The sequence below is a fragment of the Pseudoliparis swirei genome, chromosome 7 (assembly GCF_029220125.1).
Source record: "Pseudoliparis swirei isolate HS2019 ecotype Mariana Trench chromosome 7, NWPU_hadal_v1, whole genome shotgun sequence".
In the NCBI taxonomy this organism is placed as follows: Eukaryota; Metazoa; Chordata; class Actinopteri; order Perciformes; family Liparidae; genus Pseudoliparis; species Pseudoliparis swirei.
Window position 1 is genome coordinate 88,875 of NC_079394.1, and position 8,959 is coordinate 97,833.

The window sequence follows — 8,959 nt, forward strand, 5'->3', positions numbered from 1 at the left end:
TCAGCGATTTGGCCCACTTAAAATGAAAAAGACAAAAATCTTGTTGTTCATGAGATGTATAGTATGTGATAGATGCGAGAGTCCTGCTTTGGCCTGGCTATGGTCCAGTTGTGGCCTGGCTAAGGGTCCTGTTCTGGAAGAAATGAGACATATACACCTTTCAGACTTAACATTTTGTTCACATTAAAACATTCACATTTTGCTCAATGACATGTGCTGTCGCTCTTTGTCTGTAAAATATCTTTTTTATAATCATTTCTACTTCTCATAGATTATCTAGTAGTAACAGCATTTAATGATTAATAACCATAAATAAAAAAATCTAAATAAATGTCACTAGAATATGCACACATTTTGACTTAAATGTTACCTTATTTTTCACGTCTGTCCTTCTCACTTCTCCAATGGTTGTACACTTTGTCCAGGTTGATGCTTCGTCTGCTTCTTGCTTTGACTTTATGCCCATCAGCTGGTCCAAATGTGCCACTTCAAGTACTCACATACTTTGCCATGTGATTGTGGATTTGTTGAACTGACAGCATTGATGCATTCATTTTGATGGCAAGTAAAATATTGTCAATGAGAACTTTAACTTGCTTGGGGTCAGATTTTGTTTTGTGTGACAGCTCGTTCCTTTTCTCTCTGTCGTTTGCGCTCTCCCGCAATAATGATTCCCTGTCCCACCTTGAGTCTTCGTACAATTCCAACAGCTTTCAAATGACTTTTCTGCTGAATGTGACGCTTGAGGTAGTCCAACTCCCATTCAGTCCACAATGTTACCGCTGAAAGCTCATTTGCTACTTTGGCTTCACTGCATGTTTTGCTGAGTTGACCTTTCTCACTCGAAAAAGACAAAATCTCACCCAGTTTCACCGCTTGTTCTTCTATTTGCACATACTCCGACAGCCATTCCATCCTAAAAGAACCGCATTTCTTTTTTACTTTGGCTTGGTGAGTGGATGTGTCGCTGGCGTTGCCTGTTTGCTTCGCCATGATAAGGGGTTGCATCTCATAACTCTGCCGTATTGTTGTTAGCTAGCTAACCTGCATGGTGCGTATGGGCAGGGCACTATCAATGCTCTGATTGGCTGCGTAGCGTAAGTAAACTGTATCGTATCATTGGCTGGACACCTGTCACTCACTGTGTTACATAAAAAAATGGTACACAAAACACATTATTGGTCTAATTAATTAGATTAGGTCTAATATTAGATATTAATTAATACGTTTATGGTGAATTTTATTTATGCGCTGCATAGATTTTCTTGTGCGCTGAGAATGTGTGAGCGATTGCACAGGCGCGCAGCTTAGAGGGAACATTGGTCATGACCTGTTGCTCTGAGCTGAACAAGGTCATGACCTGTTGCTCTGAGCTAAACAAGGCCTTGACCTGTTGCTCTAAGCTAAACAAGGTCATGACCTGTTGCTCTGAGCTAAACAAGGTCATGAGCTGCTAATGTAAATGTGTTAGTTTTAACTGGGAAACCCAATCGACCTGTTGCTCAGTTTTACACGAACAGCAAACTACCTCAATTGTTATTTATATAGTCTGTGGCTTGTTCATTACACTTTTGGTGGTTGTACAATCTCAACTATGTGTTTAACAACAACTACTTGACGTTAGCACATAATACAAAAAAGTATTTTGGTACTTTAGAATAACTGCACGATATATAGCATTAATTAAATCTAAGTAAACAATTAATTCATCATTTATAAAGCATTGTTCCAACATTAACTCTCATTACTGTGCAATTCATAAACAGTCAAAATAGTTTTGTTCTTGATCAATACGCTTGACAATTATGGATTCCATTATTGGGTTTTGTTACTTCATAAATGATAGATTCTCTATTTTTTAATTCAGAAATATATCCATTACAAACCAATAATTAAGTAATTATAGCTATTACAATATAGCTAGCTTGTATTATCTTTTAAACTTTACTTTAGCTAGCTAGCTTCTTTGTGAGTCTGAACCCGAGTGTCTTTACTGGTTTAGACGTATATTAGCAATACAATAACTATAAAACAAGTATGTATCATGCAGATTGGCTCATTTCAAAGTTCTACATATTTATTTTATACTATTGGATTATTGATACTGATTCATCAACATGTGAGCTGTAGTTAAAGCAACACTATGTAACTTTTGTACCTTAAAATAACAGCTTGAAAAAAATTGTGCCGCTAGAATGACTTTTAATATGACGATTTGCGTCTCCACTATTGCCATCGGGGGTCTGTGGGGAAATAACTCCGCTATGTAAGATTCTGGAGCTGGAGCACATCCGGTACATCCGGATGTACTTCGACCTGCTTTCTGGCAGTGATTACGCAATGTCATAAAGTGCCACTCGACGCTCGCAGCTCCAGTATAAGGGTAGCTTTTTTATGTAGCTTTTTGGTGTCGTCAACAATATTGTATTCGATCACACGTACTCCACATTTGCAGTCCCCCAAAACAAAAGTAAATGACTACACGTGTCATCCCTGTCACCCAGTGTCCCCCATAGCACATCCCTTCCCCGGGGCATCCGCCCCCTCTCACCCAATCCCTCCCAGAGCTCCATAGAGACTGTGTCTGTCCCACAGCCACTTCAATTAAATAAATCAAAAGTAAGCAGAAGAGGAGTCGTACACAATAACCTTATACAAATTAACACCATTATTTCAGCAGTGCAACAAAATAGGTCTATTAAATGTGGTCTCCTAAATATTCGATCTGTCATCTAAAGCTGTGTTACTAAATGATTTAATATCAGATAATCACATTGATTTATGTTGCCTAACTAAAACCTGGCTGAGCCATGAAGAATATGTCTGCCTGAATGAATCGACTCCTCCAAGTCATATTAATACTCACATTCCTCGAGGCACCGGTCGAGGAGGTGGAGTAGCAGCCATCTTTGAATCGAGCCTATTAATTAATCCTCAACCAAAATTACACTACACCTCATTTGAAAGCCTTGTTCTTAGTCTTTCACATCCAACCTGGAAAACACTACAGCCAATTCGATTTGTGATTCTGTATCGGCCACCAGGTCCATATTCAGAGTTTATATCTGAATTCTCAGAACTTATATCAAGTTTGGTTCTTAAAACCGATAAAGTTATTATTGTTGGAGATTTTAATATCCATGTGGATGTTGATAATGATTGCCTTAGTGCTGCATTCATCTCCTTGTTGGACTCGATTGGCTTCTGTCAGAGAGTACAGAAACCCACACACAGCTTTGGCCACTGCAGCTTGATCTTGTTATGGGCGCTGACATTGAGCATTTGAACGTCTTCCCACAGAATCCTCTTCTGTCAGACCACAACCTCATAACTTTTGAATTTATACTGACGGAGTGTACTCCGTTAGTCAAAAGTTTCTACACCAGATGTCTAACTGACAGTGCTGTAGCTAAATTTAAAGAAGCGATTCCTTCTGTATTTGATTCGATACACGTCTCAATATAACAGAGGACTCCTGGTCTAACTTTAGTCCGTCCCAGATTGATCATCTTGTTGACAGTGCCACAGGCTCTCTGAGAATGACACTGGACTCGATAGCCCCTCTGAAGAAGAAGACAGTGAGGAAGAGGAGGTTTGCTCCTGGTATAACCCTCAGACCCGCAAACTGAAGCAAACGTCACGAAAGCTTGAACTCATATGGCGTTCAACTAATCTCGAAGAATCCCGCTTAGTTTGGCGAGATAGTCTTAAAACATATAAGAAGGCCCTCTGTAATGCCAGAGCAGCCTATTACTCATCAGTAATAGAAAAAAAATAAAAACAACCCCAGGTTTCTCTTCAGCACTGTAGCCAGGCTGACAGAGAGTCACAGCTCTGTGGAGCCGAGTATTCCTATAAACCTCAGTGGTAATGACTTTATGAACTTCTTTAATGAAAAGATTGTAACTATTAGGGACAAGATTAATATTCTCTTGCCCATAACCAGTGCCAATCTGTCCTCAAGTGGAATGGCCTTGGAAACCGCTGTATGCCCTGGTGTATATTTGGAGGGCTTTAACCATCAACCGTGACCAATTATCTTCAACGGTTTCTACTTCAACACGCCTACCTGTCTCTTGGACCCCATCCCGACGAGGCTGCTTAAAGACGTTTGCCTTTAATTGGCGGCTCTCTATTAGATATTATCAATGTGTCTCTGCTAACAGGCCACGTACCACACTCCTTCAAAGTGGCTGTTATTAAACCTCTCCTGAAGAAGCCCACTCTGGATCCAGAGGTGTTGGCTAACTACAGACCGATCTCTAACCTCCTTCCTCTCAAGATCCTTGAGAAAGTGGTCGCAAATCAGTTGTGCGACTTTCTACATCATAATAGTTTATTTGAGAAATTTCAATCAGGATTTAGAAAACACCACAGCACCGAGACGCACTGGTGAAATTACAAATGACCTCTTAATGGCAGCAGATAAAGGACTCCTCTGTCCTGGTCTTGTTAGACCTTAGTGCTGCATTCGACACCATTGACCATGACATCCTGTTACAGAGACTGGAGCAGTCGATTGGCATTTCAGGCACGGCACTAATTTGGTTTAAATCCTACTTATCAGATCGATCTCAGTTTGTATTTGTAAACGATGACGCCTCGATAACCACCAACGTTAATCACGGAGTTCCACAAGGTTCTGTGCTTGGACCAATTTTATTTACCTTATACATGAGTCCTTTGGGCAATATTATCAGGAAACACTCCATAAACCTTCATTGTTATGCAGATGATACCCAACTATATTTATCGATAAAACCAGAGGAGAGCAACCAACTCGGTAAAATTCAAGCATGTCGTAAAGACATAAAAACATGGATGACCTGCAACTTCTTGATGTTAAACTCAGACAAAACCGAAGTAATTTTAATCGGCCCTGAGCACCTCAGAGATCAATTATCTGGTGATGTGGATTCTGTAGACGGCATTGCCCTGGCATCCAACACCACTGTAAAGAATCTTGGCGTTATCTTTGATCGGGACTTGTCCTTTAACTCCCACGTAAAGCAAATCTCAAGGACTGCATTCTTTCATCTTCGTAATATTTCAAAAATCAGGCACATCTTGTCTCAAAAAGATGCAGAAAAATTGGTTCACGCGTTAGTTGCTTGAGACTGGATTACTGCAACTCCTTATTATCAGGCTGCTCTAATAAATCTCTTAGGTCCCTCCAGTTGATCCAGAATGCTGCAGCTCGTGTTCTCACTAAAACTAAGAAAAGAGATCACATCACTCCTGCACTAGCTGCTCTGCACTGGCTCCCAGTAAAATCAAGAATCACTTTTAAAATTCTTCTCTTAACCTACAAAGCCTTGATTGGTGATGCTCCATCATATCTTAAGGAGCTTGTAGTACCATATTGCCCACTAGAGAGCTACGCCACTAAATGCGGACTACTTGTAGTTCCTAGAGTCTTAAAAAGTAGAATGGGAGCCAGAGCCTTTAGTTATCAAGCTCCTCTTTTATGGAACCAGCTTCCAATTTCAGTCCGGGAGGCAGACACAGTCACCTCGTTTAGAGTAGACTTAAGACTTTCCTCTTTGACAGAGCTTATAGTTAGGGCTGAATCAGGTTCACCTGGTCCAGCCCCTTGATATGCTGCTATAGGCTTATAGCTGCCGGGGACGTTAGGATGCACTGAGTACCTATCTCCTCTTTTTTCTCTCTCCTTAAGGATGAATTTTCATCTCTCAATCACACGTTACTAACTCTGCTTTCTCCCGAGTCCTTGACTTCACGCCTCATGGGGTCATCGGACCCTATGAGACGGCATAGATCCTATCTGCCTGATGGATCATCGAGGTCTGGGTCGCGAATTCCTGCCCTGACTGCGCCACTGTCCTGTTGAGACTCACCACTGTTGAGACTCGCGCCCTCCTCCCCACCGCCATCTGCCTGATGGATCGTGGAGGTCTCCATCGTGGAATATGCCTACTATGAACTATTCATACACTCTGTCATATTCATTGAATGTATTTTAACTCTAAATCTGTCCTTCTGTACACATTACATCTATTGCATCTGTCCATCCTGGAGAGGGATCCTCCTCTGTTGCTCTCCTGCAGGTTTCTTCCCTTTTTTTCCCCCTGAAGGGTTATTTGGGAGTTTTTCCTGGTCCGATGTGAGGTTTTGGGGCAGGGATGTCTATGTGTACAGATTGTAAAGCACTCCGAGACAAATTTGTAATTTGTGAAATTGGGCTATACAAATAAACTGAATTGAATTGAATTGGATTAATGAGCTTGTGTCTTACTGCACACCTGAAAAGATATTATATAATATTAAAGCTGCAAGCAGCGTCGAACGGGTCCTCGGGGGAGCCGGCGCCGAGGACCCGGGCGCGCCGGTCGGACTCGACTCGGGCCGCGACTTGTAACGAGCGCGACAAGTTTGGGGCGGATTCGACAAAGTCCAGTTCAGCCACTAGGTGGCGCTTTAACTACGTGAACATATTCATGCGTCGTGTGTCCCGACGTGAAGTATAGACCACGTCATGTAAATTCGATGTAAAATGCATAAATGCTTGTCGTCTTGAGTTGTGCACTGACGTCTCAATTCAATTCAGTTTATTTGTATAGCCCATTTTCACAATTTACAAATTTGTCTCGGAGTGCATTACAATCTGGACACAGACATCCCTGACCTTTGACCTCACATCGGATCAGGAAAACAGAGGAGTACTCACAATCTGACCCCGACCTCTCAAGGCATCACGTGTATGATTAGTTGGGCACAGTGCATCATCCAACCTCTTGCCGCGCAGACACGTTGTCAACACCAACGGAAGACGATCCCGAAGAGCCCTCCGCACGTGGTGTTGCTACCTCCAAATTGAAAAAAAGAAGAAAGGAGCAAAAGCATTAACTACACAAACAATAACAATGATCCTTTCTAGTGTCACAATTAAGTATTACTGCAAACAGGTCATTGCTGCTCACTCTAACTGTACAACAAACATTTCAAACAAGTCATAGTGAATGATTTCAAAAGACTCACCTGGTGTTTAAGCAGATTTATCTTGGAGGAAGCAGGCGTCTGGCCACGTTCCAGTCGGTTTCTATTGCAAGAAAAATAAAGTAACTATTTGGAGGCGTACGTCATTTTAATTTGAGAAAGAACCCACTTTAAGATAAGGCCTCCACCCATCAAATGTCCATGCACACCTTTGTTTGGAGTCCTTAGGGCTAAGATGATGGGATGGAACAAGTTTCTCCATTTCAACCAAGCTGCTGAAGCAGACAGGTGTTAGCGGCATGTAACGGTTCTTCAGCGTCATCTGGAAAACAAAATTGCAGAAACAATAATGGTGTCAATTGGTCTCTTCAAAAAGCAAATACTGGTATGATTCATAAACTTCAAAGCACAATAACATAACAAACCTGCGGCTGGACAATCCTCCTTAGTGCCACGTCCTATAAAGAAACAGAATAAACAAGAAAGTTACGGATTTGCTTTAAATAAAATTCAAATATTGTCATAATATTAATAATATTTATTTTTATTAACTTAAATTGAATTCATTCGGAAATCCATGGTGATATCTCATGAAAATAATTCTGGGCCTATTTGAGGTCACCAATAACAAGACTGCAGTGTAATTTTTTAAAGAAAGTTACAGATTTGCTTAAAATAAAATTCAAATATTGTCATAATATTAATAATTAATACTGAGCACAAGCATGCTTTAATTCAATCTCAGCCCAGGAGGATGGATTTTTGTTAAATGTTAAATTGGGCTCAATTAAATAGAGTATTTTGTTTTGTCTCTGGTGATTTGTCTTCATGACGACAGACACTCAAAAGCATTAGTGAAAATGTTTCTGAATCATTTCCCTTCTAACACGTGAAGACCACCAAGCCAAAACATTGACCGCATTAAGCCATGAGCTTGTAGCTCCTTGGCAGCACGCTTAACACATGAACGTGTCTCCTCGTAGAACAAGCTCCCACATGACACGACGGCATTCTAAACATCTCCCACCGCAAACACCAAACACATCTCTTCCGGTATACCGAATTATGTAGCTTTACTAACTAAGCTCAGCCTGTAGCTTAAGCGTCAAAGCGTTAAGCCTAGCCTGTTTGTTATTAGCCGCCTCACTAGCTTGGAACTGAAACCAGTCGCCGCGCCGTGTACCAGCGCCGTATACAGCGGGCCCGTGTCTCAGTGAGCCCGTGTACAGCGTGTCTAACACCATACATACGGGCGTCTGTACCGTGAGCCGACGAGGCTGCTGAGGCCCGCTAGCATTAGCTTTAGGAATCAGTGGGACAAGTTTCAAGACTTACCTTAATGCAGAAGTCGTCCAGGCACAAGTGTTTCTCTTTCTCTGCACGCAAAGTGTGTGTGTGTGTGTGTGTGTGTGTGTGTGTGTGTGTGTGTGTGTGTGTGTAAAACGCGACCATCACAGTTCCACGATCTTAAGAAAGTGCCGTGCAGTCTCTTCTTCTTCTTCTTTAAATTTGAATGGCGGATCGCAACCAACTTGCCTAGGTGCATACATACCTACTGTCCTGGAGTGTGATTCATTTATTCATGTGAATGTGGAATGGAACACAGGTCTCTGGGTCTGGGATAGATAGATAGATAGATAGATATATACTTTATTAATCCCAAGGGAAATTGCCGTGACAGTAGCAGCACCAATAAACCAAACACACAAGAATAAAAAACAAAACACAAAATATAAGAAACAGGCATGAAAGATATAGAAGTATACAAAGACAAATAAAGTAAAATACAAAACAACAAAATATATATGTACATATACAACACCAGTTACTCTTTCTGTCATCAAGTCCCCCTGCTCCTTGGCTCCACGAGCCCCTCCTATCCCAATAAATAAACAAAAACTCACGAAATCTGTGATTTAAAAGCCTCGTCCAGCTGTTTACTGACGTTCGTTATGTTAGAGTAGAGAGAGAGAGAGGAGAGAGAAGAAGAAGAAGAAGAGGA

General features: G+C 41.3%; 1 long non-coding RNA gene across 2 annotated transcripts; it reads right to left on the reverse strand.

Annotated features, from left to right (window-relative positions):
- Positions 1 to 6,554: 6,554 nt before the first annotated feature.
- Positions 6,555 to 8,438, reverse strand: LOC130196406 (uncharacterized). Of its 2 annotated transcripts, XR_008832244.1 has the most exons (5): positions 8,293 to 8,438; positions 7,383 to 7,415; positions 7,167 to 7,279; positions 7,000 to 7,060; positions 6,555 to 6,827 (listed from the first exon to the last, which is right to left on the reverse strand). It is a non-coding gene; the product is annotated as an uncharacterized LOC130196406 (long non-coding RNA). The 2 variants fall into 2 exon arrangements; XR_008832243.1 differs by lacking the exon at positions 8,293 to 8,438 and having other exon boundaries at positions 7,383 to 7,496.
- Between the last annotated feature and the right edge of the window lie 521 nt (positions 8,439 to 8,959).